At 42.8% G+C, this 22,156-nt stretch overlaps 1 long non-coding RNA gene across 3 annotated transcripts in view; it reads right to left on the minus strand.

Moving 5' to 3' along the window:
• Positions 1–11,862: 11,862 nt before the first annotated feature.
• LOC122201991 overlaps positions 11,863–22,156 on the minus strand; it is a 41,690-nt gene continuing 31,396 nt past the window's right edge. For all 3 annotated transcript variants that reach the window (XR_006194413.1, XR_006194412.1, XR_006194411.1), the window contains 2 exons: positions 22,034–22,111; positions 11,863–12,023 (listed from right to left, as the gene is read on the minus strand). This is a non-coding gene — a long non-coding RNA (uncharacterized LOC122201991). The remainder of the gene's footprint in view (positions 12,024–22,033; positions 22,112–22,156) is intronic.

Here is a 22,156-nt window from a genome sequence, read left to right on the forward strand (position 1 = left end):
TTTCTCCTGGAAAAACTTTGAATATGAAAGATACAATTTATTTAGTATGTGCTGAATATCATGGACTGAATTCTGCCCCTTCCTCTGTTTATACTTTGAAGTCCTAACTGTAATTTGACTGTACTTGGAGATAGGGTCTTTAAGAAGGTGATTAAGGTTAAATGAGATCCTAAGTGTAGTCACCTAATCCCACAGGAGAGGGGTCCTTACAAGAAAAGAAACACCAGAATCTTTTCCTATGCACACACAGATAAAGGGGCCATGTGAGGGCACACCAAGAAAGTGGCTATATATAATCCAGGAAGACAATCCACACCAGAAGCTTAACATTGATGGCGCTTTGATCTTGGACTTCCAGCCTCTAGAACTGTGAGAAAATAAATTTCTGTTGTTGAAGCCACTCGCCTATGGTACTTTGTTATGACAGACCAAGCAGACTAACACTGGATTATTTAGTGCTTGTATTTCTTTTATAAGTCATTTTAGGTATCACAATTTCCAGGAATTTGAACATTTATTTGCATATATTGGTATAAAGTTGTTTGATTTTTATATTTCTGCTCTATCTGCAGTTATATCTTCTTTATAATTCCTACTGTAATTTACTTATGTCTTTTCTGAACGCTATACATTGACAACAGGGAAGATACTGCCCTCAAGGAGATGAAAATTAGTCTTACCTTTTAAAAGTATGAAGCACAGCACATAAAGAGATATAGACTATATCTGTGGTATTCCATTATTATTGTTGTTGTTGTTATTAGTTTGACCTTCTTTTATATCATCCAATTTATGTTAAAAATTTTTTTGTAGAATTTCCCACATTTCAGATTTGGTTGATTGTTTTCTAATAGTCTAATTAACTTTTATCCTATTGTCAAATTTCCTGTAAGCCAGTAGTTAGAAGCTAGAAGCTTGCTGAATTTCAGGTTCATTTTTGTTGTTGTTGATGGTGTTATTTTTCCTGCATTACATCAGGAGACACATATTGTTTAACAGTTGCACTTCTAGTGATGCTAAATGGGTCAGTGGGATCAGGTTTGTGAGTCTGCTACCACCATTAAACATGAAACAACATTTCTACTTATGGTTATATCCCCTGACATTAAAAAATTTTTTTAATGTTTATTTATTTTTGAGAGAGAGAGAGGAAGACACAGCATGAGCAGGGGAGGGGCAAAGAGAGAGAGAGAGAGGGAGACACAGAATCTGAAGCAGGCTCCAGGTTCCGAGCTGTCAGCACAGAGCCCGATGCGGGGGTCAAACCCACGTGCCCACAAGATCATGACTTGAGCGGCGTTGGACGCTTAACCAACTATAGCACCCCTATATCCCCTGACATTTTATCTGATGGTTAAAACAGTTATTGGTAGATGTCTGAACCTATTATTTTAATAGATTCAATAGCTGTCTGAATCTATTATTTCAATTGCAAAAATGGTGATTTCTAATTTTCTTATTTCTTCTGCATTTATTAACCGAGATTCCCCTTTTCCCAGTCTTATTTAGATATAATTGACATATAGCACTGTGTAAGTTTAAAGTGTGCAGCAAAATAATTTGGCATATATTGTGAAATTAATACCACAATAAATTTAGTTAGCATCCATCATCTCATACAGATGCAGAAAAAATTTTTTTTTCCTGTGATGAGAGTTCTTAGAATCTCCTCTCCTGACAGTGTTCGAATATACCATAAAGCAGTGTTAACTATATTCATCATGTGCATTACACCTCTATTCCTTATTTATCTTATAACAGGAAGTTTGTACCTTTTGACCAGCTTCATCCAATTCCTCCTCCCACCCCTGCCTCTGGTAACCACAAATATGATTTCTTTTCCTATGTTTCTAAAATTTGATGTAGATTTCACATATTAAGAGATATCATACAGTATTTTTCTTTTCCTGATTTATTTCATTTACCACAATGCTCTCAAGTTCCATCCATGTTGTTGCAAATGGCAGGATATCCTTTATTTATGGCTGAATAATATTCTTATTGTTTATATATGTTACAACTTCTTTATTCATTCATCAGGTAATGGCCACTTAGGTTGCTTGCATATCTTGGTTATTGTAAATAATGGAGCACTAAACATGGGGATGCAGATATATTTTTGACATAGTATTTTTGTTTCCTTCACATGTATTCCTAGACGTGGGAGTGCTGGATCATATTGTAGTCCTACTTTAAAATTTTTGAAGAACCTCCATACTGTTTTACATATTGGCTATACAAATTTCCAATCCCACCAATAGTGCACAAGGATTACCCTTTTTCCACATCGTTGCCAGGATTTGTTACCTCTTATTTTTTTTGATGATAGTTATTCTAACAGGCATGAGGTGAAATATCATTGTGGTTTTGATTGAATTTCCCTTTTGATTAGAGATGTTGAGCACCTATCCTGTATCTGTTGTTAATTTATATATCTTCTTTGGAAAAATGTCCTTCAGGTTCTTTGCTTATTTTTTAATAGGATTATTAATTTCTTTGCTATTGAGTCATATGTGTTCTTTATATATTTTGGACATTTTAACAATATTAATTCTTTCAATCCATGAACATGGGATACCTTTCCATTTATTTGTATCTTCTTCAATTTCTTTCATTAATGTCTTTAAATTTTCAGTGTAGAGATCTTTTGCCTCTTAGTTAAATTTATTCCTAAGTACTTTGTTTTGATGCTATTGCAAATAGGATTGCTTTCTTTATTTCTTTTTGGACTATGTGTTGTTAACTGCTTCTTATCATATATATGATTTGCAAAATTTTTTCCCATTCTGTAAGTTTTTTTCATTTTGTTTATTGTTTCTTTTGTTGTGTGGAAGCCTATTAGTCTGGTGTACTCTGACTTGTTTATTTCTGCTTTTGTTGCTTGTGCTTTAGGTGTTATATCCAAAAAATCCTCACCAAGACTGATGTCAAGGAGACTTTTCCTATGTTTTCTTCTAGGAGTTTTATGGTTTAAGGTCTTATATTTAAGTTTTTAATCCATTTTGAGTTAATTCTTGTGTTATAAGATAGGGGTGTACTTTCATCCTTTTACATGTGAATATCCAATTTTCCCAGCACCATTTATTGAAGAGACTGTCATTTCTGCATTGAGTATGCTTAGCTCTCTTGTCAAATATTATTTGACCCTAAATGCGTGGGTTTATTTCTGGACTCTTGATTCTGTTCCATTGGTCTATGTGCCTGTTTTCATGATAGCAACATACTATTTTGAATACTATAGCTTTTATAGTATACCTTGAATTCAGGAAGTGTGATGCCTCTCACTTTGTTCTTCTTTCTCAGGATTGTTTTGGCTACTTGGAGTCTTTTTGTGGTTCTGTATAAATTTTAGGATTGTGTTCTGTATTCTTGTAAAACTGCAATTGGAATATTAATAGGGATTGCCTTGAACTTATAGATGACTTTGGGGAGTATGGATATTTTAGCAATATTAATATTTCCAACCCATGAACGTAATACCTTTCCATTTATTTGTGCCTTCCATTTCTTTCATTAATGTCTTTAAGTTTTTAGTGTAGAGACCTTTCATTTCCTTGGTTAAATTTATGCCTAAGTATTTTATTGCTTTGATGTTATTATAAATGGGATTGCTTTTTTATTCCTTTTTGGATAATTTGTTGTTAAATGCTTGCATTCGTATAGAAATGTTACTAATTTTTATATGTTAATTTTGTATTCTGCAACTTTACTGGATTCATTGATTAGGTATAACTTTTTTTTTAGTGGAGTCATTAGGATTTCCTACATATAAATTCATGTCAACTGAAATGGGGCCAATTTAACTTCTTTTCCAATTCTGATGCTTTCCCCCTCCCCCCTTAGCTTATTGCTTTGTCTAGGACTTCCTACTATGTTGAGTAGGGGTGGTGGGAGTGGATACCCTCATTTGCTTCTGATCTTAAAGGAAAATATTTCGACCTTTCTTTCCTATTGCATCTGGTAGCTATGGGCTTGTCATATGTAGCCTTTATTATGTTGAGGTAGGTTCCTTCTATACTTAATTTGTTAAGAATTTTTATAATGAATAGGTGTTGAATTTTGTCAAATGCTTTTTTTCTTCATCTGCTGAGATGATCAGATGATTTGTTTCATTAATATGATGTATCACATATATTTATTTGTGTGTGGTGAAGCCATCCTTGCATTCTGTGGATAAATCCAACCTGATCATGGTTAATGACCCTTTTAATGTACTGCTCAATTTGGTTTGCTAGTGTTTTACTGAGAATTTTGCATCTATATTCTGTATTTGCATCAAGGATATTGACTTGTAGTTTTATTTATTGGTAGTATCCTTTCTGGCTTTGGTATCAGGGTAATTCTGACCTCATAAAATGAGTTTGTGAGTATTTTCTAATCTTTGATTTTTTGGAACATTTGGAGAAATATTGGTATGAAATCCTTTTTAAATATTTGGTAAAATCCACCAGAGAATTCATCTGGTTCTGGGCTTTTCTTTGCTGGGAGATTTTTGGTTACTGATTCAATCTGCTTATTAGTAATTGGTCTGTTCAGCTTTTCTAACTTTTCTGATTTAATCTGGGTAGCTTGTATGTTTATAAAAATTTTTGCATTTCTTCTAGGTTGTACAGTTTGTTGGTATATATTTATTCATAGTAGACTCTTAGGATCCTTTGTATTTCTGTGGTATCAGTTGCAATGTCTATTTTTTCATTTATAATTTTATTGATTTGGGTCCTTTATCTTTTTTTCCTTAGTTAGTCTAGTTATATGTTTGTCAGTTCATCTTTTCAAAGAACCAACTCCTAGGTATGTTAATTTTTCTATTGTTTTCCTCTTCTCTATTTCATTTATTTCTGTTCCAGTCTTTATTTATTTATTTTTCTTCTGCTAATTTTGGGCTCAATTTGTTCTTCTTTTTCTAGTTCCTTGAACTGAAGAGTTATGTTGTTTATTTGAGATCTTTCTTGTTTCTTAATGTAGATATTTATTGCTATAAAGTTCTCGTTTAGAGCTGCTTTTGCTGCATCCTATAAGTTTTGGCTTGTCGTGTTTCCATTTTCACTTGTCTCAACATACTCTTAAATTCTCCTTTTTTAAAAAAAATTGTTTATTTATTTATTTTGAGAGAGAAACAGAGAGAGCAAGCAGGGGAGGGGTAGAAAGAGAGGGAGAGAGAGAATACCAGTCAGGTTCTGTGCTGTCAGCATGGAGCCTGATGTGGGGCTCAAATTCACGGACGATTCCTTCTATACTTAACCTGAGCTGAAACCAAGATTCAGACACTTAACTAACTGAGCCACCCCAGGTACCCATTAAATTCTCCTTTTAATGTCTTCCTTCATCTATTGGATTATTCAGGACAGTAGTTAGTTTCTATGTATTTGTGAGTTTTCTAGTTTTCCTCCTGCCATTCTTTTTTAGTTTCTCACCATTGTGGTGAGAGAAGACACTTGGTATGACTACAGTCTTCTTGAATTTGCTAAGATTTACTTTGTGGCCTAAAATATGGTCTATCCTAGAAAATGTTCCAAGGGCTCTTGAGAAGAATTGTATTCTGTTGTTTTCAGATAGAATGCTCTGTATATATCTGTTAGGTCCATTTGGTCTATAGTCTTGTTCACATCCACTGTCTCCATATTGATTCTCTGTCTGGAGGATCTAGCCAGTGTTGAGAGTGGGGTATTAAAGTTCCAAAATATTATTGCATTGATATTTATTTTTCCTTTTAGTTCTGTTAATTTTTGCTTTATATATTTAGGTGTTTCAAAGTTGGGTGCCTAAATATTTACAATTATTATATTTTCTTGATTTATGACCCCTTTATCATTATGTAATGACCTTCTCCGTCCCTTTTTACCATTTTTAGGTTGAAGATTCTTTAATCTGATATAAGTATAGCTACCTCTGGTTTTTTTTGTTGTTTGTTACAATTTGGTTGAAATATCTTTTACCATCCCCTTCCTCTATCTATATGTGTGTCTTAAAGGCTAAAGTGAGTCTCTTGTCGGTAGTATATCATTGGATCTTGGGTATTTTTTTAAATCAGTTCAGTGATTCTATGTGTTTTGATTGGAAAATTCAATCAATTTATGTTTAAAGTAATTATTGATAAGTAAGGACTTATTAATGTCATTGTGTCAATTGTTTTCTGTTTTGTAGATACACTTTTCCTTGCTTCTTATCCTGCTGTATTTTAAAAAAAAATGCTTTGAGGGGTGCCTGGGTGGCTTAATCGGTTAAGCATCGGACTTTGGCTCAGGTCATGATCTCGCTGTTCATGATTTCAAGCTCCATGTCAGGCTCTGTGTTGACACCTCAGAGCCTGGAGCCTGCTTTGGATTCTGTGTGTGTTTCTCTCTTTCTCTGCTCCATCCTTGCTCATGCTCTATCTCTTTCTCTCTCAAAAATAAATAAACATTAAAAAAATTTTAAAAATGTTTTGATGTATTTTGATATCAGTATACTTTGACTTCTTTATCACATTATTTTGTGTAATTATTATAGGTTTTTCCCTTGTGGTTACCATGAAGCTTATTAAAATTGTAGCATCCTATTTTAAACTGGTAGCAACTTAACATTGACAACATTCCTAAACTTCACACTTTTGCTTCTCTTTTTCCTCACATTTTAGGTTCATGTTACATATATATTTAAATTTAAATTTATATTTGTAATTTATAATGTTGTGTATCCAATAACAGACTATTGTAGTTATGGTTACTTTTACTATGTTTACTTTTTAACTTTTAAAGTAGGAAGTGAATTATGCACCATCATTACTATATTACAGAATCTAACTTTGATTATATATTTACCATTATAAGAAGGAGTTTTACACTACTTTCTTATGTTTTTATAATATTAATTAACATCTTTTTACTTCTCAAAGAACTCTCTTTTGTATTTCTTGTAAGTCAAGTCTGTTAATGATGAACTCTCTCAGTTTTTATTTGCTTGGGAAAGTATTTCTCTTTTATTTCTGAAGGACAGCTTTGCCAGATACAAAATTCTTGGTTGACAGGTTTTTTTCCCTTACAATATTTTGAATATGTCACTCCTTTCTCTTCTGGCTTGAAATGTTTCTGTTGAAAAATCTCCCAAAAGTCTTATTAAGTTTCTGTTATATGTAACTTCTTTCCCCTCTGTAGCTGCTTTCAAAGTTTTCATTGTCTTTGACTTCTACAATTTAATTATAATGTATCTCAGTGTAGCCCTGCTGTGATTTAACCTGTTTAGAAGTCTTTTGGATTTTATGGATCTTGATGTCAATTTTTCCAAGATTTGGGAATCTTTCAGCCATTATTCTTTTAAATATATGTTCTCTCCCTTTCTGTTTCTCTTCTCATGTTGGAATTACCATAGTGTGGATATTGTTTCTTTTAATTGTGTCCCATAAGTCCCATAGGCTTTCTTTACTCTTTTCCATTCTTTGTAATTTTTGCTCCACTGGCTGGATAATTTCAAATATCTTGTCTTCTAGGTCATCGATTCTTTCTTCTGCATGGCTGAGTTTTCTTTCAAAGGTCCCTATTGAATTCTTCATTTCAGTCATCATATCTTTCAGCTCTAGGGTTTTTATTTTATCTCTTTTGATGGTTGCTATTTCTAATTGAATTTCTTACCTTGTTCATGTATTGTTGCCTTAAGTTTATTTAGTTGTCTGTGTGTTCTTGTAGTTCACTTCTTTAACAAGATTATTCTGAATTCTTTGTCTGACATTCATAGTTCCCAATTTCTTTAGTATCAGTTATTGAAGTTTTGTTAGTTACCTTTGGTAACTTTGATTTTTTGTGATTCTTGATTTTTTTATGTTGGTATCTTCATGCTGGAGTAAGTGATCTCCTCTTCCAGACTTTACCGGTTCACTTTGGCAGAGACAGTTCTTCACCAGCCAGCTCAGTTTGGGTTTCTGGATATATCTGCTGGTCATATCCTTGGGCAGGTAAAGCTTGCCACCAGTCCATTTTAGGGCAAGGCCACTGACTGAGCTCTGAGTTCAGGGTGTCAGTGCTAGTGGCTGAGAACAGTTGGATAAGACTGTTGGCTTAGTTATTTCCCCAAGTGAGACTGTGGGATGGGTCTGCAATTGCCTGGGTTCTCTGGTCAGGCTTACTCTGGTTAGAGCTGATACTATATGCAGTAGTAGGTGGGGCTCTAAATTAGTTTCCCTGCCCTGGTATGGCAGCAGAATGGGCCTCAGGGCCAGCATGGCTCACTGTTTAGGGACCTGAATTGAGAAAGACTATGCACTAAATTCCCTGTCCAGACAGGGTCACTGGTTTTGCTACACAGATGGGGAAAGGCATGGGCTGTGTTCTCTGTTCAAGTGCCACTATAATGAGGGCTGGTAGATGGCATACGAAGTCTCCTGTGTGCTCTGGTTAGGTTCCCTGCTAGGGAAGGCTGAAAGTTATATTCAGCAATTTGTGGGGCTATGGATGAATTTCCTTGTCTGGGTAGAGCAGTGGAACCAGCCCCAAGACCTATAAGGCTTTATTTGTGCTTTTTATTTGTGCTCTTTATATGTGCTCGTGACTCAATCCAACTCAACCCTAAGTTCCCTGGCAAATCATGTCTGTAGCTTTGCTCTGCAGATGATCGGCTTTGCATGCCAGAATATTTGCTCAAGTGTTGCTGGGCTAGGACGTTTTCTGGTGTTCTAGCTAGGCTTTCTGGTTAGGTGGGCAAGGAGCTATGCTCAGCAGTGGGTGGGGCTATGAATTAACTCCCCTGCCTGGACAGAATAGGAGGGCCAGCTCCAAACCGTCTTCCAGGTGTTCCTGGTCAGGCTTTCCGGTCAGAGGGGCTGGGAGCTATGCTCAGCAGAGTGTGTTGGGTGGGACGTGGGGAGGGACTATGGATTAGTTCCTAAGAAGAGTATGGAAAGGATATAGCTCCAAGGCCAGAAGAGATCTTTGTGGTATTGAAACAAGCCAACTTGCTCTCCAAGTTTTCTGGTTGAATGGTGCCTCTGGCTTTGCTCTGCAGATGACCAGCTCTGCCTGTTTTACTCTCTGCTCAAGTGTTGTTGGGCTGTGCAGCTGCCAGGTGTTTTGGACAGGCTTTCTGGCCAAGTGAGTCTAGGAGCTACACTCAGCACTGTCCTGGGCTATGACTCAGCTCCCATGCCTGGGTAGGAGCAGACCTGGCTCCAGGGCCACCCAGAACATTTATTGAATGATTATAGAAGGAGCAGGGACTCAGGGCTGGTTTCCCTTTAAGTTCCTCCAGAATTTTCTCTTGCTTAATTCTCATCTGCTCTGCATCCCTGGCTCAGCTCAAACAATAACCCAATTGGTGCAATTGCACCAACAATTTCAGTTATGTGAGACTCTACTTCCATTTTCTTTTCATTCACTATAGGGGACAATTCTAGGTTTTTCAAGCCTGGCACAAAGGTTGCATACTCAGAAGCCATTCTGTTTAATCTCTAGGATCTCTATCTTTGCTAGTCGAACCCTCCATGGGGAGTTAAGTTCCCTGAAGTCTTTGAATTCTGTGAGGTCACAGACCTCATCAGTATCTGGAACAGTGCTGCCATTTCACAACTGAGGAGGCTTGGAAAAGGCATAGAGGCAGGACAGCTCTAGAGCCTTGTAATGGGTAATAAACAACGACGACAACAACAACAACAACAACAACAAACCACGTGCTTTTCATATCATGGGGTGTGTGATGGTTCATTCTTCACAATGAAGCACTTCCTAAGTTGGTTAGTAGAACCCTGGTTGGCAGCCCAAGAAGGGTGGGACCTGAGGGAGAAGTATCCCCTTTGATAGGGAAGGGTGGAAATGGTCAAAGGTCCTGTCAACATGGGGAGTTCAGTTTCAGAGTTTCAAAAATCATTACTTCATGATCCCATGCCCTAGGGCTCATAAAAGGTTGGACAGTCTGGGATTATTTTGTAGTTTATTTCATTGTAAAACATGGTGTAGTACTGAAATATGTCTGTGTGGCTCAGGGGGTTGTCTTGCCAAGCTCAGACTGAAAAGAACCAAAGACAAGAAAAGCCTTTTTCAGGACACATAACAGAGACACGAAGATGAGTAAATAGTGTCAGGGGGTGACAGTCCAGAATGAACTGAGGCTATTGAGGACAGTGGAGGGACAGCAAAGGGCCCCTTAAGATTGCATAGGAACAAGGAGAACAAGGGCTGCATACATCCACTGGAATGTCTGGCTGGGAACCGTCTCTAGTGGCAAAGGGCATGGGTAGGTCCACGTAGGAAGAAGGAGCAAGGCAGCACCAAGCTGCTGTGCCTGTGATCTCCTGACTCAGAACTCACTGGCCAGGGCATGATGTGATCCCAGAGGTGACATCATGCATCTGCACAGGTCACCTGAGTGCTGGATCACAGGTCATCTGAGTGCTGGATCACAGGGGAGGTGCATGGAGCCTGGAGCTGGATGAGACCCAGAGTCTGATGCTGACCCTGGGAAAGGGCCTGTGAGTCCTTCAACAAGAAGAGACGAGCATCAGGAGCTAGCACAGGCTCACTGGGGACAGGCCACGCCAGGCACATGTCATTTTCGGCTGTGAGAGGTTTCAATCTGTTAATGTCATAGACAGTGGACCAGTTAAAATTTTTTTAATGTTTATTTATTTTTGAGAGAGACTGAGACAGAATGAGAGTGGGTTAGGGGCAGAGAGAGAGGGAGACACAGAATCAGCACACTCCAGGCTCTGAGCTGTCAGCACAAAGCCCAACAAGGGGCTCAAACTCACGAGCTGTGGGATCATGACCTGACCTGAAGTCAGACGCTCAACCGACTGAGCTACCCGGGTGCCCCAAGAGTGGACCAGTAAGAGGGAGCCCCAGACAGAGTTTTGTAGGACATTGTTTGCACTTGCCTGAGTGACCTTACCTCAGCAGTGCTGATGCATGAGACAGAGGTGACCCTCCGGGAGCTTGGTCATGTCAAAGGTCTCCAGCCAGTTCAGTACTCTCCTCCTTTTCATCTTCTTCTTCCTCCTTGTTCTTCTATTTTCATATCTTTTTCCTCCTCCTCCTTGTATAATAGTTGTTGTTATTATTATTATTATTATTATTATTATAACATCATCTCATTTTCATCTCCCCCTTCTTATTATTGTTATTATATATTCATCATATGATTTCTTCCTCCTCCTCTTGTTCCCATTAGTAAGACTTGGGTGATACCATAGATGGAGCTAGAAGTATGGATATCTAACACTGCAATTGGCAGAATCTAGACACACAATGGTCTCAAGAATCTGGCAGGCTGTGTTTAAGAACATGGCATTTGGTGGGTTGGAGATGATGCACATGTGGCTTCCTATGTGTGGTTGTTAGGAAAATTACATGCAATAAAGAGAATTAAGCCTTCAGCATGTAGACACTTATGTAGTCAATAAATGGTGACTTCTGTAAAGGAGACACCATTATTTCCATCTTTTCAATGAGGAAATTAAAGCAGAGATAAGTAACAGCCAGTGAATGGAGAAACAGGTTGCATTCACATTTCAAAGATATTTTGGGCTTTTTACAAAGAACAAAATTTGACTCAGACCCCATGCATCCAAGCCCTTCATGACAGATGAAGACCAAGCTGTGGGGAGTGGGGCACATCCACGTCTGCATCCATACATACCAAGGTGCTTTATCCTGGCAGAAAGAGTATAGATACATTTCCTACAGTGGCACAATGCTCAAAAAGTAACAAAGCCTCTTGTTGATAAGCAACAATTTTAACTCCTTTAGACCGTAAACCAAGACTCAATTTCTATGTCCAATTTGGTACACAAAGAGCTCTTAACATTCTTGGGTCTTGGGGGTTTTAGAGGCTGGGCTATGGGGCTAGGAGTGGTAAAGTAGTTCTGGAGAGCACGTGGGCAGGGGAGGCAGCAGTGGCAGCATCCTGGAGGGTGGCCGGGAGCATATGGGAGAGGGGTGTTGGCACCATGAGCAGCAGTTATGGAGAGAGAAGCATTCCTGGCTGGCTGTAAGGCAGATGTTTGAGTCACAGGGCAACTGCCTGCAGAGGGGATTCACTAAGGTAAAGTTGAGGCATCGACCCTGCAGGGAAGAGAAGAGAGAAGTCACGGAGAATACATTGGAGCTAGAACCAGAAAGCTGTGGTGCCCTTGGCTCAAGAGGTTCAGGCTCATGACCCATCAGGGCCCACATGGTAGGACCTTCATGATGCCCTTCCTCTTCCTGGGTGCTGGCCTCCAGGCTGGGCTGTTATTTCAAGGCTCAGTTGGAGTCTGCCCTGCCTCCTTCAGGCAGCTCCAGTGTTCTGACCCTGGACTCCTTCTGTTCTGGTATTGAACTTGTCTGCTCCTCCCTGGACTGGGAGACTCAGGAACAAGAACAAAGCCTGACTGCCGCAGCAGCATGAGCCTTGCCCAGACTCCCCTCCCTCAGCAAATGTATGCTGAAGGGTTAAGTCCTCACTACAACTCTCAGGCCAGGCTCTGGGCTCCCAGGGCAAGGGCAGCTAGGGGCATCCTCGGACTGGAGATGGGCTGTGGAGGCAGCAGCAAACATGAACCCCTTGGTTTGGGAAAAGAACAACACAGATGCTTCGGGACAGTGAACTTTGCCCCTAGTTTACTGTCATCCCCTCCTTGTCCCTAGCTCTGAATCAGCTGAGAACTCCTGGGTGAAAGGCTCAGATAAGCCAAAGAGGGTGGCCTGGGCACACTGGCCATCTGGCAGTATCTCTGGCCACTCTAGACAGTGATAAGAAAGGGCCTGCATCTTCCATAGGCAGCACACCTGAGAGGAGGGAGACCATGTTGGCCTTTCCCAGACCTCCAGCTCCCTTCTAGCAAGTAGTTCCTCTAGGGCCACAGGGTCTGCTTTTAACTCAAACAAACCTACCAGCACACCAAGGTAGCCAGACCTTTAGGAACACTGACTGGGCAGTCTCTGGGCATGGCCCTTCCTTAGTGTGGTCTTTGCACACCCCCCTCCACAACAGGTACACTTGCACCTTCAGGCCTTATGACCCACTGCTCATTCTGTGCTGCACAAGGTGCAAAGTGCCAAATTGGACAGTCCCTGCTCTCAAAGGAGCTTCTAGTTCATTGGCTTGCTGTGGTCACTTGAACAATGGCCCTGACAGATACCCAGGTCCTGGTCCTTGGAACCTGTAGCTGTTTTGGGGTTACACTGGAAAAGGGCCTTTGAGGTGTGATTAAGTTAAGGATCTTGAGATGAGGAGGTTATCCCGGGTTATCTGGGTGGCCTGCAGGCGACCACAGGGTTCCTGTGAGAAGGTGATTTAACCACCGAAGAGGAGAAGGTGTTGGGAGGGGGAGGAAGAGAGATTTAAGGTGCTGCTCTGCTGACATATAAATGGAGAAAAGGGCCAGGAGCCAGGGAACCCTGGGAATGCAGCTCCAAAAGTAGAAAAGGCAGGAAGGGGATTATTCCCAGACCCTCCAAAACGAGAGCAGTTCTGGCGAGAACTGGATTTCTGCTCAGGAAAACCCATTTCACGCTGCCAGGCTCCAGGACTGTGAGAACTCTGGAACTGAAAACCTATTGCTTTCTGCTACTAAGTTGGTGACACTTTGTTAGAGCAGCACAGGAAAGTAGTGCACTTGCTCAACTCAGGACTCACAATGCGAGCAGTCATGCAAAGCGCTGGAGGAAAGAGCAGACTTAGCCTGGAGAGCACACCCCGTTTAGGATTCATGCTGAATCTTTGGAGTTGTGCACACCATTCCCCTGCCAGCTCCCACTTGTGTTGTGCATGTATTATGAGTGGCTCAGGCCACGAGTAGGGTTTCATCCACAGAGGAGGCGGGCAGACTCAGGAAGCAGGAGAGGGGGTACCTGTTCTGGCCCAGCTGTCTTTTGCCTGAGGGGGCCTGGGTAGGCTTTGACCCTCAGTGTTTTTCTCTGGAAAATACAGATCATGCTGCCAGGGATACAGCAGGGATGAGATTAAGGCAGCAGACGTAAAAGAGCTGTGTTAATGACACATGTGGTGACAGGCCAGTTAATAACAATACTGTACATACGGAGTGACCTAAGGATAGGGAGAGAGCTGTTGCTATGACACACAGGTGCTTCTGTGCCCCACCTGGGCTGGGCCCCTTGTCCTGGCTTCTGTAGCACCCCTGCCCCCCAATTCTGATGTCTGCTGTCATGGTCCTTACATGTCCCCATTTGTAGCCTGTCTCACTCTTCCCTATGGTCTTTTGCCTTGACTTCCAGTGGCCACAACCAGCTGTTAGGGCAGCCTGCACATGAAGACTCACAGGCTCCAGCACAAGGAGAAAAGGCTTTTCCTGGATGAGAGAATGCATGTCCTCTGGCACAAACTTGTGGCTGAGTGAGATGCTGTGTCTGAGCAGTTGTCAAGCCAATAATGTCACAGCCAGACTCACAGTGGAACTGAAGAGAAGCCAAAGAGAACAGAATGGGGAGGCTTCATGTCCATGCTATGTTCCTGATCTGGAGTCTCCTGGGAACGGAGGAGGATACAGGGGCCTTGGGAATGCCGGACGCTACAGCTCTTTGTCATTTTTAACACGGGTTTATTCAGGCCTCTATTCAGTGTGGATGCTGTAAGTGCTCATGGGCCATATACAAGAATGACTGCACTGCCATAGGATTTATTTTTCCCCAAATACCTGTTCTCCCTTTTGCCAGTGTGCTGATGCTAATCTGGTAGCAAGGGTGCTGTGTTCCACCCAGAACAGGCTGCACAGAAAAGACTTTACTTCAAAGAAAGCTGGTGGGGGAGGGGGCTGGCAGGTGTGAAGAAAGACAGGAAAAAAGTGGTTCCTGATGCACTGGATGCCTGTCTTCAGAGGTCCCCATCCCTCTCTGCTCTGGACAGCTTCAGGCCCATCCTGCCCATGGGCACACATCAACAAAGGCCATCCATACGTCACACAACAGCTGCAAGACACACAGGTTTCTCTCCAAGTTTCTCTGGGTTATTATGCCTTTCTGTGAAAAGTTGATTTGGAAAAGCACTAAATATTGCACACTCTATGTGAAGGGGAAGGAGCTGGTTCCTATTGTGTCTCTGACCACAGGCAAGTCACTTGGTATCTTGGTAACTATTTTCCCATCCTTAATATGGGGCTAAAATCTTTAATGTGGTGAGTGGGGAATGGCCATGTCCATTCTTCCTGTATTCCTTGGTAACAAAGACCTGATTTTGTTGGGGGAGCCAATGCACTCAGCTGTAAAATGACATTTCCAAGTCTCCCTTGCTGATCAAGATGGCCATATAAATCAACTCTGGCCAATGGAAGGAAGATGGGGTTGTTGGGCAGTGATTTGTAGAAAGCCCCTGTGCCTTTCCTCCATCTTTCTCCCTGGAATGTGGATGTGATAGCTGGAGCTCCAGAAGCAATCTTGTAAGCATGAAGGCAAATAGAGAGCCTGGACTATTAAAGATTAGGTAGGTTTCTTGGGGCGCCTGGGTGGCTCAGTCGGTTAGACGTCCGACTTTGGCTCAGGTCACGATCTCGCAGTCCGTGAGTTCGAGCCCCACGTCGGGCTCTGGGCTGATGGCTCAGAGCCTGGAGCCTGCTTCTGATTCTGTGTCTCCCTCTCTCTCTGCCCCTCCCCCGTTCGTGCTCTGTCTCTCTCTGTCCCAAAAATAAATAAACGTTAAAAAAAAATTTAAAAAAAAAGATTAGTTAGGTTTCTCATAAGGCTGTGCTCTGGAGCTTAGGATGCAAGCAATCTGATAAAAGTCTTTCTCAGAACCACTAAGTTCCCATTTATCAGTTTTTGCTCAGGTTGTTCTGTCTCTGTGGAGTGCCTTTTTTATCTGGCCTGCCTAGGGGATTCCTAACCACCTTTCAAGACTGACTTTTCAGCCTTTCCATGTTCCAAGACCCAAAGCCCTGAAGAATTGCTTGGCTCTTTTATCTTCTTGGAAGGACTTCTGATTTTCACTCTATGGACTTCTTATCAATTGGCTCTCAGCTTAAATGTACTGTCACTGAGATTCTGCTCTGGCAACCAGGCACTAGGCATACTCATGACTTTCAAGTCTCTAGACAGTGTTTTTCACCACCTGATACTCTTCAAAAGAAATGCATGACATGGCTCCTACCCCCTCTTCCTGACAGGAGATAGCTTTTTTCTGCCTAACTTCTGTCTCTCAGCACCTGACATGCAATAAATCTTTGTTGAATTAATGGATACAGTTCAATCTGTGAATACGAACTTTTGTGATTTCCTTCCTCTGGTTTAATACTTACCTAGACACCTAACCTTAAATAAATATTTGTTTGCATTTTATTCTATTACTACTACGAGTTAAAGCTTTTTAAATATTTAACTTTCAAAGCTACTTGGAATTTATGTTGGTATGTTGTTAAATGTGCTTTAATTTGTATTTTTCCCCAAGAGCTTGCCAAATTAAAAAAAAAATCATGTTACAGAAAAGACTCCAAATAGCAAAGCAATCTTGAAAAAGAAAACCAAAGCTGGAGGCATCACAATCCCTCACTTCAAGCTGTATTACAAAGCTATTGTCATCAAGACAGTATGGTACTGGCAGAAGAACAGAGATTCAGATCAATGGAACAGAATAGAGAGCCCAGAAATGGACCCACAAACATATGGCCAACTAATCTTTGAAAAAAACAGGAAAGAATAGCCAATGGAAAAAAGATTCTCTTCAGCAAATGGTGCTGGGAAAACTGGACAGCGACATTCAGAAGAATGAACCTGGACCACTTTCTTACACCATACACAAAAATAAACTCAAAATGGATGAAAGACCTAAATGTAAGACAGGAAGCCATCAAATTCCTACAGGAGAAAAAGGCAACAACCTCTTTGACCTTGGCCGCAGCAACTTCTTACCGGACATGTCTCTAGAGGTAAGGGAAACAGAAGCGAAAATGAACTATTGGGACCTCATCAAGGTAAAAAGCTTCTGCACAGAATAGGAAATAATCAGCAAAACTAAAAGGCGACTGACAGAATTGGAGAAGACATTTTCAAATGACATATCAGATAAAGGGTTAGTATCCAAAATCTATAAAGACCTTATCAAACTCAACACCCAAAAAACAAATAATCCAGTAAAGAAATGGGCAAAAGACATGAATAGACAATTTTCCAAAGAAGACATCCATATGGCTAACTGACACATGAAAAAATGCTCAACATCCCTCATCATCAGGGAAATACAATCAAAACCATAATGAGATACCACTTCACACATCACAGAATGGCTAGAGTTAACAATTTAGGAAACAACAGATGAACAGATATTGGCAAGGGTGTGGAGAAAGAGGAACCCTTTTGCACTGCTGGTGGAAATGCAAATGTGTGTAGCCACTCTGGAAAACAGTATGGAGGTTCCTCAAAAAATTAAAAATAGAACTACCCTATGACCCAGCAATTGCACTACTAGGTATTTATCCAAAGAATACAAAATTGCTGATTCAAAGTGGGTACACGCACCCCAATGTTTACAGCAGCACCATCAACAATAGCCAAATTATGGAAAAAGCCCACATGTCGTTCGACTGATGAATGGATAAAGATGTAGTATGTATATATATGTATACACACACACACACACACACACACACACACACACACACTGGACTATTACTTGGCAATCAAAAAGAATGAAACCTTATCATTTGCAAAAATGTGGATGGAACTAGAGTGTATTATGCTAAGGGAAATTCATCAGAGAAAGACAAAAATATGACTTCACTCATATGTGGAATGTAAGATACAAAACAGATGAACACAAGGGAAGGGAAGCAAAAATAAAAACAGGGAGACAAACCATAAGAGACTCTTAAATACAGAGACCAAACTGAGGGTTGTTGGAGGGGTTCTGGGTGGGGGGTTGGGCTAAATGGGCAAGAGGCAGTAAGAAGGACACCTTTTGGGATGAGCAGTGGGTGTTATATGTAAGTGATGAATCACTAAACTTTACTCCTGAGACCATTATTACACTATATGTTATATAACTTGTATATAAATGAAAAAACATAACAAAAAAAAGATAAAACCAAAAAAATATCATGTTAATAATTAAACATATGTGAGTACTCTCAAGTTCACATGCTCACACAGATGTGCAAACACACATACTCTCACCAACTGGGGCCATTCCTTATTTATACAATCGCTTCCAGTGTATAAGTGTTTAGTTGAATTGAGACCATTATTCTATAGGATCATTATATTTATTCTTTAAATTGCTGGAGCTTAATGTTTTAGTATAGGATAAGGTAAATCTTGCATTGCTTACTTTTTCAAAAATTCTTAAATGTCTATTTTTAGAGGAGAATTTTAAATGAGTTTGATCAAGTTCCCTAAGCATGTTCATTACAATTACACCAAAAGAGAGCTAAGACCATGAGCTCCTTTGGGAAAAGCTGACGATGTGGTCTAGGTTTTCACATATTCAAATCTTCTGTTATAGCAGTGAGTGAAGGTTTGTGGTTTCATTATAGGTCAGTACATTTGCGTTACACATGTGCATGGGTGTGCTGCTGCTAAGAACAGATTGGAATCTTTATCTTTATTTCAGGCTCCTTTATTTCTGCTTATTTACTCCTGAGCATAAACAGATTATCTAGACCTAGCAACCACTGTGGGATCTCTATGATTTCATCAAGGGATGACTGTGGGGCACCTGTGCGGAGGCCCGTCCTGTCTCCCACGCCTGAGTCCATCTCCGGGAGCTGCAGGCTGCATCTTCCCATGGACTGCTGGGAGAAAAGAGGGGCCCCACGTGGCAGGGGGAACGCGGAGGGCCAGAGAGACCCTGAGACTGTGTTGCAAGTGTCATGGGCTGAGTGGAGGGGTCTGGGGGTGGAGGCGAGTCTCCTTCCTCTCTGCCTTCCTACCATTTGATGACCTAAGGCAGTGACCAATTACTGTTTACATCAGTTCAGTGCTGCACAGTGAAGGGACTAACCTTGGATCCACTGGCAAATTGGTGACTGCTAGCCCGAATCTCCATGCTTTGGGGCATGGGCTCCATTACCTCGTTTCCTGCTACTTCATGGGGAATGTGTGCATGTGTCAGCATGTCCTTGCACATGCTTGGGTTGCCTGTGTGTGTGTGTGTGTGTGTGTGTGTGTGTGAGCGTGTGTGTGTCTTTGAGTTTTGGGTCAGGGGGAGGAGAGGGTTGCAGAGCCCAGGAAAGCCAGCTGCATCACAACCCCAAGGTTATGATCTGAGATCTTCTCAAAGTTCACTGGCTTGACAGACAGCTATCAAGTTCAGTCTTCCTGGAGAGGGGAAACTACGTCCCAGCTTTGTCACACCCCCCTCCCTGATGGAGCTCCCTCCGTGCCATGGGCAAGGACAGAGGACTCAGGAGCTCCTTGGCATGAATACATCATAAGGCCGATCTGTATCCAGGTTCTAATTGTTCCATGGAAGAACACTTTCCCAGCAAACATACATGAGCTCATATTTAGAAGGAGGTCTGTTATCAGCATACCATCAAAATAACATAGTGACATTCACAATTGTTTGCATATATAACACACTGTGCTGTGGACAGATGGACTCTGTGGACTCTGTGGACAGAGTCCAGATGTTTCCCTATGACCCTGGCAGCAGGATATGGGTGTTGGAGCCTAGACTTGTACGTGAACCTTCCGGGGGTCATCACCTGCCCTGCCGCACCTCTCCACAGCCCCGTCACATTGAGTCCATCACTAAAATTCAGGCGCTCAGTTTCCACAGCTGTGACATGCAGAGAAGTGACCACCTTGCTAGAAGAGAAGGAGCCAGGCTGGCAGTGAGGCGTCAGCTCCTGATGCGGGCCCTAGGGCTTCTGGGCAGGAGACTTAACTGTGTGGGGCCTCGGCTTTCTCCCCATGGATTTTTGGGGGGGATGAAAGAGTTAGTTGTATTAAACACTTAGAACAGTGTCTGGCCTCGGGAAGCTCTGTGTCACTGGCAGGTGTGGTCCCTGCGGGGTGGCTGTGAGGAGGAAAGGAGACGCTGTGCACAGGGCGTTGTGTGGGGGACACGCAGGGTATGTACACTGGGACACAGCTCTGTGACCGTGCACCATGTGCAGTGGGGGAGGGTAAGGTTGGCCACTGTTGGCCCAATTTCCTGGCGGACCTAGCAGTGGTCCTGTTGGTGAGTTAATGGGCTCCCCTGGGATAAAGCAACAAAGGAAGAGAATCAGGACCTCAGATGGGAGCCAGGGTTTGACTCAAAATTAAGAAAGTAGACTGAGTCTTGTTGGGTCATCCTGTATATGTGCGTAGGGAGAGATGGTCCTGAAGAAAACAGCTACACTCGGGTCTCCAGGAGGATGGTCAGAGGGACAAAGTCACATGGGAGGGACCCAGGAGTGGGAAGGGAGCCCACACCCAAAGGGCCTACTTATGGGCTCCCAGCTCTGCTCAGGATGAGGAGGGTTACTTTAGATGGCCCTGGGTGTTGCCACTTGCTCTCTGGGTGGCCTCTGTGACTTTGCTGGCCTCTCAGGACTGTTTTCCCATCAGCAAACAAACGGGGTCACTGCCATTCTCAGCTTGAAAGAATACTGGGCTGACTCCAGAGCTGGCATGGTAGGGGCCTGGCAGAGCGCTGGGCAGCTGCAAGTGCCCCACAATCCATGACACTCCCAGTAGGGGTTGGGAAAGGGACCATATCAGAAGGTGCCCAGTGCCCCTGCCCTCCCCTCGATGGGGTAGGATGGCCCTTTCTGGTATCTCTCCCTTGTCCTCCCTCTGGTCTTGGGCCTCCCTCCATGTCTTGCTCTGTCCCTCTGCCCGGAGTGGACGTGGCTGGGTGGGTTCAGGGCACAAGGCCGGTGTGGTGCTAGCGACCATAATGGGGCTGTGGCCCTGGAAGAGGCTCCAGGAGATCCAGATGCAGAATGGGCGTCTGTGCAAACATGGCTGGGACCGCGAGTTCTGTTCAGACCCAGAGCCAGGAGCCCAGTGGTCTCCTGAGGAGCCTTGAAACCTCTGACAGCAGACATGGCCCTGCTGGGTGTCAGCACACATCCATGAGTCTCCTCAGCAGGGTCCCCACCCCCAGGCGTGCCCAGGACTCCTAATGCTCACCTGACCACCAGGGACAGTCATGCTTGCCTGAACCAAGCAAATGACTAATGCAGCCCTCACTATAGATACTGGGGACACCACGTCCTCCAGGCACCTGGCCCAGTCTGAGGTTCTGATCATGGGGAAGCTTAGGCACATGAGTCCCAGGCAAGCCAGGAGCATGCTCTTCATGGGCCCTAATTCTGAGCCCTGCATTGGTTTTGGGGAAACCATTATGGTTTCATGAGTGCTGACCTGATGGGGGCAGGGCAGTGAGAAGGGTGGTGGCAGGCCCTGGGGTTCAAGTCCAGCTCTGCCACTCCCAGGTTCTGTGACCTGGGGCAAGTTGCTTGATTTCTGTGTGCCTTGGTCCCTCCTTGGTAAAACTGGCATATTAGTAGTACCTGCACGTACAGTTACTGGCAGGATTGAATGTGAAATTATGGAAAGTTCTTAGACTGGCAGCTGGCATAGGAGGAACTCTAACAATTAGCCGTCACAACTAATAAATTCCAAGGGGGACACCTGTAACATGCAGGCTTCTCCCCACTGTCACAGGCAGTGGCACGTGGAGGGACTCTACTAGCTGGCAAAAGCACGCAATGTTGGTCAACAACATGGGGGTGTCACCATGCCCTCCAGCATTCCTGGCACATGAGGGAGCCGCCCAGGAGAGTCTCAGAGGATGAGGGTGTGGATCCAGCAGACACAGGTTGGGGAGCTCGGTGGGGAGGGATGATGGCTGGGGGTCAGGAGAACTTGCTGGCCTGCCTCCTTCTCCAGCCTCTTTCACTTAAGCTTGGAGGCACCGGGTAACACTTTCCCCAAGAAAGTTTCTTGTCCTTCTGATGGGGACCAGCAAGGAAATGCAGGCGCCCCACCCAGAATCCACACGGGAGGCTCATGAGCACCGCGTCTCCTCGTCTGGGGCATCCTCCCGGCCGATGCCTGGACAGGGCTCTCTGACCCATAGTCCCTGAGCTCAGCTGCCAAGGGCAAAGAGAAAAGGGCGCCTGCTCAGGGAACATCCCTGTGCCCCTGCTTACCGCGTTCCTGGGCTGACACCACATCAATGGGATCTGGTTGCAGCTTTGCACAAAGTCACACAAGGTGTCCAGTTTGCCCTGAAAAGCAGATGTGGCTGTGAGGAAGCTCCAGGGCCTGGCCGT

The sequence above is a fragment of the Panthera leo genome, chromosome D2, assembly GCF_018350215.1.
Source record: "Panthera leo isolate Ple1 chromosome D2, P.leo_Ple1_pat1.1, whole genome shotgun sequence".
Lineage (NCBI taxonomy): Eukaryota > Metazoa > Chordata > Mammalia > Carnivora > Felidae > Panthera > Panthera leo.